This window comes from Mastigoproctus giganteus, chromosome 9, assembly GCF_048544385.1.
Source record: "Mastigoproctus giganteus isolate SK-2022 chromosome 9, ASM4854438v1, whole genome shotgun sequence".
Classification (NCBI taxonomy): domain Eukaryota; kingdom Metazoa; phylum Arthropoda; class Arachnida; order Uropygi; family Thelyphonidae; genus Mastigoproctus; species Mastigoproctus giganteus.
In genome coordinates, this window is record NC_143583.1 from 177,826,560 (window position 1) to 177,842,072 (window position 15,513).

The following is a 15,513-nucleotide window of genomic DNA, read 5'->3' on the forward strand; positions in this document are numbered from 1 at the left end:
TTTTCTTCTTCTAGGCCATCTCGCAGGCTGATGAAATATGTAGAAAATTCACACTGAAATATATTCTGGTATAAAGACAATAGAGGAGATTTAATTTGAATTTTAAACAGGACATTGTAAATTTTAAAATTAGAGAATTCAACAGTTTTTTCTTTCAGTTGGAGTATGATGGAATTTTGTGGTTTTACAACCAGTAAAGTGCTACAGTATGGAGGAAGTTGTAGGACTTGAGGTGCATCAGTGATTTACTACATTGCGCGTGTCTGTGGTTCGTTTGTTTTGCTGGAAGAAAAACCCGAATTTCCGGGAGAAAAAGTGTATATATGATAAGATTATGATGAGCGTTGAAATCTCTTAAAATGAAGGAAGGACCGAAATGAGGGATATACAATAGAGAAGGGGATTAATAACAGTTGTAACAGACTGGTTTAAAAGCACGAGATATTAATCATAGTTGAAAATATCATCGTGGAAGCTATTACAAATCATGGAGTTGGGTACACAATGAAATCTCGTTATGCGAACGTCAATATAATTAAGATTTCTATTCATTGGAAGGTTATACAGGGCTAGATCTATTGTCTACATATTTGCAAGCTACAACTACAATAACATGCAAAACCCGGGGAAAAAAACACATCCTCAGTTGGCACAATGCATTTTGTGGTAGCTAATCATTTGTTCGTGTGTGCGCGCCCCCATACGTACAGAACTGTGTTGCCCATTGTCTGTGATGGAAAATAAAAGAGGTAGAAAAGCTGAGATCCACTGTAACAAAAGGGAAGCACCATAAAAGAAGTTGATGACTGAAAAGGATTCTGGGAAAGCGCATTTCGGTAGACAATGACATCTTTCTCATTGGATAACTGACAGAAGAGGTATCATCGAAACCTAATTCGGAGCTCGTTTCCACAGGAAGAAAAAAAGGAGATAAATGAAGAAGAAATTAATGAAACTTATCAGCTCCTGAAGCAACGGAACAAACATAAGTTGAGGAAATCAACCAAGTGTTAAAATGTCCAATGATGTATTCGATTCAATTAGCGCGATTCTGCGGTACCAAGCATAAAAAAAAAGGTCTTATGGACACCGGAAGATTGCCTACTTTTCTTAGAAACAATGAAGACAAGAATATGATTTCCATGTTCTAAAATACTATTCTGATACAAAGAAATATTTTAAAACAAGCTTCATGCTTTATTCTCATTCGGCAGTATAAGTAGCTGCATCTTTTAAATATACTACCTTCCAACATGTATCGAGGCACTAAAACGAATCGATATCAGGTTCAGATGACCCCACGGGCTTTAATGACATCAGTATCCCTACGAAAAACACTTTATTATTATTATGATCATCTGCTCTGCTCAAGCGCCACCCACTGGACAGCAGTAAGCTATGGGGATATTTACATTCAAAGGCAGGGAACATGTGTCCGGGGTTACATGGCACACTTGTATGCTTAACCTGAAAGGTACAGTATTTACAGAGTTTTTTTTTTATTTGCATACTTTAAAATTGTGGAATACCGAAGAATCCCAAATTAAGAAAGTTGATCTAAAAGCAACTTTTCTACAAGTTGCTTTTAGATCAACTTTTTTACAAGTTGTATGATTATTGCTTCTCTTACTCTCGTACAGGATTGGTTAATTCTTATTTTTGTTTCAAAACATCCCAAAGGTGATGGATTGAAATATGAGTTCTGGGCTAGATACGGCAGGGTTCATCACATTATTCTCCTCACACGGCGGAGATGGGGGAATCCCCTGGTGCCGTAAGACAATTAACACACTATTCTCTTCACACTACTGTTGTATCGACTGTGCTTTTTGACAAGGAACGCTACCAAACTGATGCAAACATGGTCCATTCTTCAAAACATTGCCATAATACAGGTAAGGCAGAATTGTCCAGAATGCTGCAGTAGATAATTGCATTCAGGGTTTAAACCAGAAACCAATCGAAACTAAGTAAAACAGGCCAATATGATCACATTGTCAACACTGAATCTCATTGTTGATACACTACAATTTGGATATGCAAGTTTTTTGGACGCAGGCCACACCCAAGTGCAGTGAACTGTGTGGCTCTATTCGTAACCTCACATCACGTTCTTCCACTGTTGCAAAGTCCAATGTCTGCACCAAAATATGCAGTGATCCACTTTTCTAGGCGATATCTTCGGCTTATTAACAGCTGTGCAACCATGGTAACCCATTCTGTGAAGTGTTTTCCTCTGGCTGGAAGTCTTACACTTATCCCAGTTCTGCCAACTGTTTCTTGAGTTCGCGATTCCCACTCGCACTCCATTTTAACTGTCAATATGCCTTGTGGGTTAACTTGGGATGAATGATGTGGCATTACTTTGTGTCTTCTATTGCGTAACATGTGACCAACAGTTTATTTTATCTGTTTTATGAATGGCTATACCATCTATATGACAATATAATGTCACACTGTTGTGACGGGATCTAAATCCCTTTTTTTTTTTTCTAAGTCTATTCCATAAACGAGTTCAGTGGACATGCCTTCCAACATGTAATGAGGCTAAAACTAAAAGGTTTAGATGACCCCACAGGCTTTAATGACATCAGTATCCCTATGAAAAACACTTTATTATTATTATCATCACCATCTGTTTCTTGCTCTCCTCAAGCGCCACCCACTGTGACTGTTAAGCGCTAAACAGACTAGGGCTGCGAGGCGTAAAATTGCATGCATTCTGTGGTCGATTTTCCTTTTCTGGGGGGGGCTTAAGGTTTTCTGGGGGGGACTAAGGTTTTTCCGCAGGTGTGGGAAGGGTGGGCCTCTTGTAGGTAACATAGGTGGTATAATCGCCGTCCTCCCCCACACCGGGTAAAAGACCCGAGCTTGAATCCTTTAATGACGCGAGAAATTTTATGGGGCTTTCTCCCAACGCGGCTGAGTTAGTCGGTCTCAGGGGAAGGTAGCATCGTTTTTCCTCCCGGAAACGAGATTTTCGTCCATAAACAGTAAATCGACCATAAAACACATCGAATTATATGCTGCACAATATGCACTAAGTTGCTAATGGCCTAAAATTCTTCAACAACCAACCAACTAATGGAAGGGCGGTAATTATATCCGCTGTGCTACCGCGCAGGCATGAATTTAATCATAATTTCGAAGAGTAAAGTGTCACTATACAGGTTGGAGGAGTGGTGTGTCAATATGTAGCAATGTAAAGGTTACTATGCTCTGTGTGTGTGTGTATAGATGGGGATTAGGTCATGATAGCCGTGATACACTATTTGGGGCGAGATTCCTGAAATTAGGACAAGAGAATGGGTGAAGAAGGCTCCAGAATACCGGACAATTGGACCCAAATATCCAACACTCTTAATGTTCTCACAAACAACCATTCAAAGTAAACAGTTAGTATTAGTGCTCCTCTAGGCACTATAGATCACAAATTGGTGATGGTCTCTCTCTCTCTCTCTCTCTCTCTCTCTCTCTCTCTCTCTCTCATGGCCATTTTCATCTTCATGTGACTATCAGTATAGTTTTTAAATCTGCCGACGATCCCAATATGAGTATTCGCTTCTTAGATCCCTTAATAGGACTTCAGGACATCCCCCTTACTATCTCTAGGGATATACTACATTGGCTGCATGGAATGATCCTTTGCATGCGGATCATTACCACTTGCAATATAATTATCCTCTCTAAGCTCATTTCCGGTAGGCTAGAGGCTAGACGTTCCCAGCATCGATAACCTCATCATCCTGCCAAAGAATAACAGAAGAATAAGTAACGGTAAACATCTGGGATCCGACCTACCATCAACCAAATCAGCTCGCTCAGTTCCCATGTTCCCAGCAAACACGATTGCACTTCTCAACGACTTAAACATCAACCCTGAAGCAATTTGTGTTGATAAGGCCTACAGAACAAAAGTCTTTGCAGATACCTACGCTATCTTGCAATTTTAGACCTTCATTTCACCATCGTCCTACGTGGCTTCTGTACTAAAGGATGATCTGTTCTCCTTTCCTGTTCCAGTCAATCTACAGCATCCCCGCACTCTTCTTGGACAGACGCTGAATGTATATTGAGCATCGATGTCGAACATATTCTGCCTTCGCCTTTGTATCTGTAACTTTTATATTTTTCATCTATATGTCAACATATAGATGAAATTCTTCAATCCGCATATACCCTAATATCAAATCCTTTGCCAAAGCCTTGGTTTACAATAAATGTGCGAAGCCTCTTCAAGATAAAAATGTTGCTTATTGCAATTAGCTTTGTATCCAAATCTCCAGCTTCATTTTCTGCCTACACTAGAGCCTGCAATAATTGTTAAACAGTTATTAATCAAACTAAACTCGATTTTGAAGAGGCTAACAGAAAACTTTCATCTTGTCCAAATGGTAGTCGAGCATTCTGGATCCTTGCCAAAACTGTTGGCTGCAACTTCCATCCATCTATACTTCCACCTCTGTTACAACCTGTTTATGATGCTGCATCACAAAAAAAAAAAAAAAAAAAAAAAAAAAAAAAACTCTTTCCAAAGAAATGGCGAAATTCACCAACCGCGAACTCCTAAACTATCTCGAAACCTTCCGTTTGATCAGTGATCGCCAATATGGATTCCGTCAGTGTCGATCCTTTATTCAGTATCGAATCGAGCCGCCTTCGTTTCGAACCACAGGAAGTCTACAGCGAGTTGTGGTCTAATTGTGACCAGATAATATCGTGTAGCTGCGAAAAATTTGAAGGAAGAAGACGTCGTGGCCGATTAACTCTCTTCAGTATATACTACACATTCTCAATAGTATTAGTAACGGCTACATGGTACAAGGAAGTCTATGCCATATGTTGTACCAGCAAAAAAAAAAAAAAAAAAAAAAAAAAAAAAAGAATAAAACAATAACAATTAGTAAATTTAAAAATAATAATAATAAAAGAAAAGGAAATAGACAACCTATGCGTTTCCCTCCTCCTGTAGGTAACTGTTCAGATAACCTATGAATTTCCCCGTCAGCCTCAACCACCCACGTAGGTGACTTATTCCAGTAATTTATAACTCGACTCGCTGGCTAAAATAAAAGTTCCTGCAATCCAGTCTAAACATCTCCTCCCGTAACTTGAATTTATGCCCCCTAGTTCTAGAATTATTTGTAACCGTGAACATTTTCTCCTCATTCATTTTACTTTTGCCTCAGAGCCTTAAACACATCAAGTCTCGTCTAAGGTGTCAAGTTTTTAAGCTGTGCAAACCACACATTCGAAGTCTTTCCTCATATGGATGCCCTTTGCCAACAGGCCAGTTATCTTCAAACCCCTTCAAGAAGCTCGATGTCTTTTTTTAGGTGTTGTCTCTACACTTTAATACAGAATTCCAAGTGTAGTCTAATATAATGAGTACAAGTGTAGTCTAATATAATAGCCTTATATAACGAGTTTATGACGTCCTTATCTCTACTAGTAAATATCCGATAAATCATCGATAGGACACCACGGGCTTTCCTTGAAAACTGTCTACAATCTCTGAGAACTTTCATGTATGACCATATCGTAACTTCCAAGTCCCTTTCTTCCACTACTGATTTTAAATTTTCAAAATTTAAAAATTTTTTCTGTTTATACTCCGGCACGACAACCAAGTCAGTAGAGTTTACAATAAATAGTCAATACAAATATTTATCGTATTCAGTAGTCACGGGCTTGAACCCCGGTCCACTCAAGGAACGCGTGCTATGCACTCTCGCTCCTGACCACTCGGCTACGTCAGGCCTTTAGTTCAACTCCACCAAGTGTATATTGGTTATTTCGGGGTTATTGTTCCCCAGGTTTAAGACCTTGCACTTTTCTGGATTAAAGCATAGATTCCATTTTCTGACCATCCCTGAAGTCTATCTATGTCACTCTGAAGAAGCTCTGCTTGGCAGTGATCATTAACTACTCTACCATTACATCATCTGCAAATTTAGACATCACGCTCTCTTCATCTATGTCATTTATGAAAATCAAAAACAACAGTGGTCCTAATACTGGAACCCCACTTCTTACTCCAACTCAATCTGAGGAATAACCATTTATCACAACGCTCTGCCTCCTGCCCTGAAGCCATCCTGCTATCCATTTAAGGATTTCCCTGTGATTACAACCTGTTACAGCTTATAAAGTTACCGCTCATGTGAGACCGAGTCAAATGCTTTGCTGAAATCCAAATAAACAATGTCGAAATTATTCCCTAAATCCAGTTCATGAGTGACCCTGTCAAAATAGCTAACCAGATTTGTTAAACATGATTTTCTCTTTACAAAACCATGTGAGTATCCTTCAGAATTTCATTTCTATCTAAACAATTCTGAATTCCACTCTTGATCATTACCTCTATGATTTTCCCTACTATTGAAGTTAGATTGACCGGCCGGTAATTTCCCACTTCACCCTTATATATTGGAGATACATTGGCACTTTTCAATCCAACAATCACTCCCGAGTCCAATAATGCTCTGATAATTAGCCTCAGTGGTTCAATGCACTCACTTTCCGCCTCCCTTAAGATTATACGGTATATGCCATCAACCAGAGGAGCCTTACTGGCATGTAGATTCGATAGGATTGAGATGAGATAATTGTGGGGGGCCAAGAAAGATGGTGAATATCCTTGTCATGTTCTCCGAGCAATTATTTCACGATTATGGCACGATGCGCTGTGCATTTTCATCTATAAAGTGGCCATTACCTTAGGAATAAAAGTGTAACATTGCAGGGTGCAGTAAATCTGATACAAAATCCAGGTACTCCTTGGATGACATTTATCCTTCCACCGTTATCAACGGACTGGGTCCGTTGATACCGGTGGAAGCCAGTAATGTCTTTCGTTTCTTGAATCGTGGCTCTTGCTAAGTTCTTAAAGAAGGTCTTATTGCGCACTCGCAATAAGACTTTCTTCAAAGCCTGATAGAACACGCAGTTTTCGCATCTGGCTTCAGATTACTGCAGTCGAACAGCCTGTGCGGTCTTTATACTCAAGGAGACAACACTTCATCAACACCACGTCAGCTTTCTTTGCATCTATTGCTATTTCTTCTGTCTCTGACTGTCTTAACACAATGGTTCGTATTTTTTGGGCCGTGTGCGTTTTAGTTATGTTACTCTTTGGTGAAACTCAAGGAATTATCCTTGACGTTTCTAAGATTTTGATCATGCCTGGAATAACGGTCTTCTAAACAAGTTTATGTGTGCATTATAGCCCAAGTTGCTGATGCACCAACAAATCTAACAACAACACCAAGCTTATGGGTTGTTTTTTTCCCTCCCATTCTTGTCTCTTGTATATCAATGGCTTTCTTCCACTAGTTGAAATCTTTTGCATAGTATTGTCTATAACAGCTAGTTCTCCAATGGGACAAAAATAATGTAGTCAAAAACTGCACATATGCTCATCTTTGACGAGAGATTTCTATAATAAATCACACATTTCTCTTAGGGATTACCCTGACTCCTAATCTCTCTTGTTACAAGGACATTACAAAAATTGTTCCCTCTACATCCAAAATACCGGGTTTTATTTTTTGCTGTCGAGCGTTACTTTTCTTCAAAACAGCTGTTCACTCTGTACAAATATGAAAATTGCCCTATCGTTATACAGGGTGGTCGTAAAGTCCTTCACCAGTTTTAAATTTTAATAACTAAAGTTATACAAATGATAGAACCATTCGGTAAAAATTATATGAAAGGTATTAAAGTTTTATTCTTAATGCAGTTTTCAATTATCAAATTTCAATGCGGCCGCCATCATGACAAACCACTAAATCGTGGTTTGTCATTAACTGACCTGTTTCTTTAAAATTCTTCATCCAGCTGCTTGTTGACTTTTTATGAGGTGCATCTTTTTCATAATGAGTAGCGAACTTTCTTCTCGCAGCTGTTATTGATTCAAACTCTACAAGCCAAAGCGCGCAGTCAACTTTTTCTTCAATTGTCGCCATTTGGGGTCATTAATATCTGCAAATAAAAGAGAAATTGATAAAAATATAAAAATAACAAAAGAAAAATCAGATTTACATGGATGAAATTATTATAATAAAAAAAACTTTAAGACTTGAACCTTCATATAATGTTTTCAAAATGGTTCCATCATTTGTATAACTTTAGTTATTAAAATTAAAATCATTGCAGAACTTTATGACCACCCTGTAAATTTCTATGTCCCGGTTGGGGATCCGAAAGCCTCTCTCAAGCTTCGAGACTGCATTCAAAAGACAGTAGCCAGGTTAATTAATGACTTATCTCTCTCTCTCTTTCTCTCTCTCACAAAGTCTTTCCACTCTATCTCACAGATTTTCTATTTCTGCTGCATTCTTTTGCTACAGATAATTCAATGCGTCGCGTGGTAAAATCAATATTCTCGTATTAGCAATCTATATTTCATTTCAAACTTTGGTATCTTTAAAACTAAACGAAAAATAAGAATAAATTTGAAAGTAGAATGTTCAATAATTAATACACCAGATTATTTAGATATTTAAACAAAACATCATCTCACCCCTGACAGCTGTGACACTGAGAAAGTGCAGGAGAAGGTGTCAGTCGGTTGAATTTAGCTGGATTTCCAGGGCGAAAAAAAACTTAGCGGTTACGTTTTAGTCATACATGAATTTTTTCATGCAGTGTCTTGCCTATGGTGTATATAGGACCCGCGCAAGTAGTGAAAAGGATGGCACTGTCCCTTTATACAAAGGCTATGGTGTTTTCGCATTTCCGATATTGTGTTCAAGTCTGGTGCACAATTTATTGGCGCATTAGCAGCAAGGGCTATTATGCTCCTTTTCAAGTCTGGACGCCACATTTGTAGAAACGCGTAGAAATTTTTGAAAGGATTCAATGAAGCGCAATCAGGTCAGCCAGGGATACCCATCGACGTCCATAAGAAGAATGACTTAAAAACTGCGAATTACAAAGCTTGAAACTAGACATCTTAGGAGAAGGAACAGATAGAAGTGTATAAAGCCCTGAAATGAACGAGAGAGAGAGAGAGAGAGAGAGAGAGAGAGAGAGAGAGAGAGAGAGTTATATTTTCACTGGAAGAAGAGAAATGAAACAGGGGACACAAATAAAAAATTTTGGAGAGCAACAGAAGTCTGGAACTCATGACATGTACTTTAGAAAAGCGTGTTGTCATCTGCGCTGATAGTTTGGAAAAGTTCAAAGCAGAACTGGACATTTGGGCAACCGGAACGGTGCGAATAATGGGGGGGGGGGGGGCAGATGCAAGGAAATGCTCGCTTCCTTGCATTATTTAGCCATTATAATACTAATAAAACCCTTACTAAAGCCTTTCTTTATGCAATATTATTTCAATGAAGTGGACTTCCCTTTAGTAATAGGACTTTCGACTTCAGAAATTGAATCTTAATATAATTTTAAAGTGGAGATCTCGTTTTGGATATCCAGTCCACGCTATTTCGAAACTCTTGCAACCATCCGACGGCTAAAGGGCTTTGATATAAGAAGAAACTTGAATTCCAGCAAAATACATATAGATTCTAACACAGAAGACATTTTACTTTGGTCCACAATGCCCTTTAATAAGATTAAATGTATCGTATGAAAAAAATTGCATCCTCCCTTGAATCCCATGTTGAAAATTCATCAAGAGGCAATTCTCCTCATAACTATAAAAGCCACGAAACATTACAATCTGTCGTACTTCCAGAAAACAATCAGAAATAAGCACCACGTTCTGAATTAAGTAAAATAAACCCAAGATAATCTTAAAACCGTGTTTTCAACCTCTTTCCAGGAACATTTTGGTGTATATACGGATTATAGTATACGTAGAAATGGCCTTGTGCGAGTGTTGTTATACATTCTAGTACAACGTAGCCAGAAGTGGCTCTCCATGATTGCGGGCTTAGCCTCTGGAGAGACACGTCTGCCAACTCTAGTAGCAATTCTATGACTGTTCGCTTAATTTTACAGCAGTTAAGCATTCAGCGGTGACTCGCGAGCACAAAAGTTCAATCCAGCTTCCCTTAATGACCCTGTATATTGTATCTAGTTAATTACCATACGTAGGCCACTAGTCAGAGACCCAGCACAGAGATGCCACACAGCCCGTGATTTATGGCGCGATACAGTTACATAACACAGTTATCTTAATAGCCGATAAACAACCTGCAATGATATGACTGCTGCAACTCAGGTGGTTAACTTTCACTGCTTCGGCGTTAGTTAGCGCGATCTGCTGAATAGACCGGTTATCAATAACCTTAATGACACACACGAATAGTAAATATGGTAAACGATTTAAAAGTGTGTATAAACGTCAAGAAATGTTGCCCTACATCTTGGTACACTGGCACCGTGCCAAGTGAGAAACTCAAAGTCCAAAGTAGGTTGCAGATAACCAGCTAATCGTTGATCTTAATTACTTTTTAAAATGAGTTTAAGAACGTTAATATAGTCCATTGAATTCTTGCGGTAATTTATAAAGAGGTACAGTCTCCAATCGTTTCTGTTAGATGCAAAGCTACCCTCAACTGGAAAGCCATCGGAGTCAGCCATTCTCTTAAGGTTTCCCACACTTTAGCTGATCCGATTTCGGGTTCGCTTTGTTTCATACACGGAATGATTATGCACGCCAACATCACATGTGATCATACAGCCAGATGAATGATGGTCTTAATACATTGCGCGTCTCTTTCGTGGGAAACAAATTCAATAGTGGATCTTCAAAATGATGGTAATGTTCGTCGGTTCATTAGTCGCTTAGCAACCATGTTCCATCTACGCTGCAAGATCCGTCATGGGAAACACCATGTTTTCGTTTCGTCCATTATTTAAATAGCTTCGAACTAAGATTACGGTTCCTATTTGGTAAGAAATATGGATTGTTTATGAATTTATTGCCAAAATTTAATACTCTGATCTATTTGAAATATTCAACTGGTTAATGGAAATCAATTTAGGTTCGAAAAACTTACATTACTCTTCTATTTTAAGTCTTCTAGAGAATTAAGGAGTGTTAAAAAGTGATATATAAAGCGATTTGTAAGGTTTTAATAAATTTTAAGCATTTAAATTAAAAGTCATTAATTAACTTTACGAAAACAAGAATTCGCAAATACCTGAATAAAATATGTTTAACGATATTTTTATAATTTAGAAATTCAATGTTACAATCCACAATTATGAGTTTAAGAGTGAGATAAAGTTAAGACTTAGCTATTTTGATTAAAAGCGGAAATACATACAGCTGTGATGTGCATGAAGACTTTAAAACTTTAAATTTTAACGGTTAATAATTAATATAATAATTAACACTCTTTGATGAAAGAAAAGATATTCTTTTTGTCTCCTGAATAGTGGAGATCTATTTTATATCTCAGTTAATCAGTTTGGAATCAAAATATCTTTGAAAACGACAGAAACTTTTTATTGACTGCATCATGATTTCTAAATTATTCGAAGAGCTCATCAAGGTCTATTATGCTGAATAACTCCAGAGCACACCGTGTACTTAGTGATATAATAAATATCAAACTGTGAAAACTTCATTCCTCCTGTTTGGACATTGTCCTGATAGCCTCACAAGTCATCTCTTTTGTAACACCAACGGATCCCGTTGGGGAACATTACAAGTGATTGAATGAATGTCTTTCCCAGCTGCTATTCGTGCCTTCACCGTTAGGATAAACTCGAACATCTGCTAAAAGATTACACAGTTCATGAGACTGAACTTTTGAACTGCACTAAGCTGTAGTGTGTTTCCTCATAACCAGTAATAATCCGGTATCCAAGAGAGAAAATGACCGATCTAACCTTGAGATACCACAGATATAAATAACGATTCAAAAGAAAACAAGGTCCCTGTAAGTCATAATAAATGCAAAAATAATAAGAAGGAAACTTTTGTGGCGCATTATCTACTGGAAGTAATGCACGCATAATCTCCTTCGTCTGCTGACACCATCTTTAAATAGACACTTCACAAAACAGGTACTCCCAATGCAGTCATACACGAATGGTTGGGTTGTTCAGAAAATTGGCCGAGTCAGTAAACGCTTCCTCATAATTTTACCCATATTTTCAATGACACGAGAAGCAGTCTCAGAGAGGAACATGGTTTTTAATTCCCGGAAGCTCGGGTTTTTTTTGTCCGAAAACAGCGAATCAACCACAGAGCACACCAGACGAATATGGCGCAATATGGCTGAAGTCGTTGATGCCCCTAAACTCCACAATAACCATCTTGTACTTTCCATTAATTTCCTTCTCCACTAAATTGGAGACAGAATTGAATTTTCCAGATTATAGTGGTCATTAAGGACAAAAGTCGATGTTAGTCTTTTATTCACAATAATCAATGGACTGAACCACGTGAAATAAGTGCAGATCATTACAATACCACCACTTAATTTCAGTGAAGAGCACAATGAAAGTGTAGACTTCTGACGTTATCCTATGGCACTGTCTCATGGTCCATGATTCCGTTATTTGCACCACGATTGATGTTTAATGGAGCTGAAGTGAAAGTTTGAACTTGTTGAACAGCTAAACGTTCAGGTATTGCATTCTGTGCAATTTCCCTGGTTGTAGATGGTCCAGGCCCATGAACACACCACACTTCTGCAGACATAATACATTTATCGGATATAAATTACAGTTTGGAGCAGTTAACATAATAATAATTATAATTACTACATCTTCGAACTGATCGCTTTCATGCTCTTTGCTTTATCTGCTTCGCGTTAACTGTTTTATCTTACTTATTAATATGTAAATATTCAGAAGAGGGTGAAAATAAAACACAAGGAGGAAAATGAGGAAATCGCATGCTGCAAACGAATAAATAAATTTTTAATACTGATGTCAATAACCTCCACAGCTCCCTGTGGTAAGCCAGTAAATCGATTAAGTTGTTTAATTAGGTTTACAAAGCTATTTGACTGAAAGCGATTTCGAGGAAGCTGATAAGAAACCAACGATCTTGTCCCAACCAAACAAATTAAATTAATTTTGAGACAAACGCAAGAATTTAAACATAGACAAGCGCGTGCGGAACGTGGCACCATCTATCGGTAAATTAGTAAACAACATTCGAAGTAATTTTTTTTTCTTTTGGAAAATTTTAAAGTTTTTAAGCTAAAAGATATAGTTTAATTATAAAATAAATATTTTGTAATATTAATTATTAAATGTCTCAAGTCGCAAACAGGTTATTAAGATTTAACTGAATTTTTTTTTAGTAGAATTAATCTAAAACGTCTGCCTTATTCGACCACGCACTCAAATCTAATAGTTCGCTGTGTTTATATTAAATTAATAACTGCACAAAATTAATTGAGAGAATAAACCCGTTTTGCTGAAAAATTCCTTGTTTTTCCGATAATAATTTGCAACACCGAATAATAACTACTGTAATGAGGCTATCGCAATAGTAATAATAGAAAAAGAATCCATTATCGATTAAAGACATTAAAATAAGGAAACCGAAGGCATAATTTAAAAACGAAATGCGGTGATTCGGTCTGCCACGATAATGTAGGCGATCAAAATCGAAAAATCGATGCAGAAATAATGGGGATGTGGTCTACTGGGGGGGAAAAAAATACATCTCGCAGAACTGTAGCTAATTAATTGACTATTGGGTTTCGGAATTTGTTTAAATGTGTGTGTTACGTGTCTGTGTGGCTGCATTTTAAACGAAGGACTAATTAGATTTGCCGTGTAACGTCCATTCATTCATCCATCGACCCTGTTAATTAAACAAAAGACCTTCGTAGTTGGATTTTTATTGGCCGCAAAATACCACCGTTACTTATCGTTGCGGTGGATCCTTCCTTCCTTTACTCACTCGAAAGAACGTGAAAAATTCTAAGATTAATTGTTATGGCTCTGTTGATAAATTACGGCGGATATTTCACACCTAATGGAAACTGCAGGATCACAACAACAACTGTTTGCGATCAAACCGGTGGAAGGATGGTGACCGACTATTTATTGTAGAATATAGCGCACAGAGGAAGTAATAAAAGTATTTAAATATGATTAATTGTTTTCTTTTCTCTTTTGTTAACAGTTTACGTTAAAAGTTCTAATTAAAGATCATTATTCGCAAAAATCAAAAAGAGGTTCCCAATATGACCGCTAGATGGCAGCACGTTTGGTATCCATAAACATTGCACTTAATATGTTAAATCTCGTACTTTTTTTTTTTTAATGAACTTCTTAATAGAGTATTCATAGTAAGTGGTCTGTAATGATGATTATCCATTAATGTTTTCGATAAATTGTAGTCATGTGAGCTTTTATTTAGTTTTTTTTTGTGGAATACTTTGGTTTTTCTGTCTCACAAAGATGCCTTTCTTTCTTTCAATAATTTTTCCTCTTATAAATTATTCTTCCCTTAAAAAGATATAAATTGTTAACGAAGCACAGGTTAATTATGCACATTAATCTCAAAAATCTTGATCTTAATGAAGAAATCTTATTTTAATACAATTATTTTTATATCTTAGCGTGTAGGGCCGGCTCACTCTTCGTTTGGAGAAGCCAGTGCACACGGGTGTACTTCTTAGATCAGCCGCCACTACAAGGGACAAATTTTTCTGCTTCATCTTCCATCTGAACGACTCCTTTTCCAATCTTATGAGGTGGCATATACTTCCGACAAGTGCGACCAACTGTGCCTGCTTTTTGACGCCAGAGGGGATGCCTACTAAAAGCTATTACTTAGCGAATATAACGGACAACCAATCGCAAACATCCCAATACTCTGCTGGAGTGAACGACATCTTTCCACTCCAACTCTGCTGCTACGGACATCTGCTATGGTCTCACCGTGTTTACATTACGCAGGGACACAGACATTGTGGTAATGCATATGTCAACATCTGACAACTGCTCACATGACAACATGGTTCGGGCCAGCTCCTGCAGTGAGTAAACAGGAAGTCCAACGAATTTATTACCTTCACCAGAAGTGCGGATACACGCCTCAGAGTTCTGTCAAAATAGCGAGAATATTCTCAGAAACTGCCAAGTTTCTCGGATGGGAAATTCACGTATGAAGAGTCCACAAAGCCGATATTTAAGAGCATTATATATTCTTCGTGTATTACTAGAAATATAGGCGCTTTGATCAAGCAGTATTTGTCTTAATGCGGCGCTAATGGGTCTCGTAAACTTTTATTCCGGTGGAGGGCAGCACCAGTGCAAGATAACATTTTGAATATTTAATTTCCTATTAAGTTGTCATCTGAGAAAGACTCGCATACTGCGCCCGATAAAATGCAACTCCAGTAGAAAGAGAATGGTTCTACTCGTAAGAAGGGAAGGGAAACTGTCTTTTTTTCTTTATATTTCTTCGTTGTTCTGAAAATAAGATCACACAAAGAACAGTTGAAAGATTACCATCATAATTCACTGAAATGTGGTAATATAAAAACCTCATTATCAACCGCTGTTGTTTTTAACAATTAAGCGCGTAGTTCTCTGAACACTGTCATAAAATAAACTACGCCATCTTGC